Here is a 575-nt window from a genome sequence, read left to right as displayed (position 1 = left end):
AACCTAACCTAACCTAACCTAACCTAACCAAACTAACCAAACTAACCTAACCTAACTAACCTAACCAAACTAACCAAACCTAACCTAACCTAACCAAACCCAACCAAACTAACCAAACCAAACCCAACCTAACTAACCTAACTAACCTAACCTAACCAAACCCAACCTAACCTAACCTAACCTAACTAATCTAACTAACCAAACCAACCTAACCAAACCCAACCTAACCTAACCTAACCTAACCAAACCTAACTAACCAAACTAACCTAACCTAACCAAACTAACCTAACCTAACCTAACCAAACTAACCAAACCAAACCAAACCCAACCTAACCCAACCAAACCAAACCAAACCTAACCTAACCTAACCAAACTAACCAAACCAAACTAACCTAACCAAACTAACTAACTAACCTAACCTAACCTAACCTAACCAAACCCAACCCAACCCAACCCAACTAACCAAACTAACCAAACCAACCTAACCTAACCAACCAACCCAACCTAACCTAACCAAACTAACCAAACCAAACTAACCTAACCAAACTAACTAACTAACCTAACCTAACCTAACC

Source organism: Odontomachus brunneus, unplaced genomic scaffold (genome assembly GCF_010583005.1).
Source record: "Odontomachus brunneus isolate Ranch 3 - 2012 unplaced genomic scaffold, Obru_v1 Obru_scaffold_093, whole genome shotgun sequence".
NCBI lineage: Eukaryota > Metazoa > Arthropoda > Insecta > Hymenoptera > Formicidae > Odontomachus > Odontomachus brunneus.
This window is presented reverse-complemented; position numbering follows the sequence as displayed.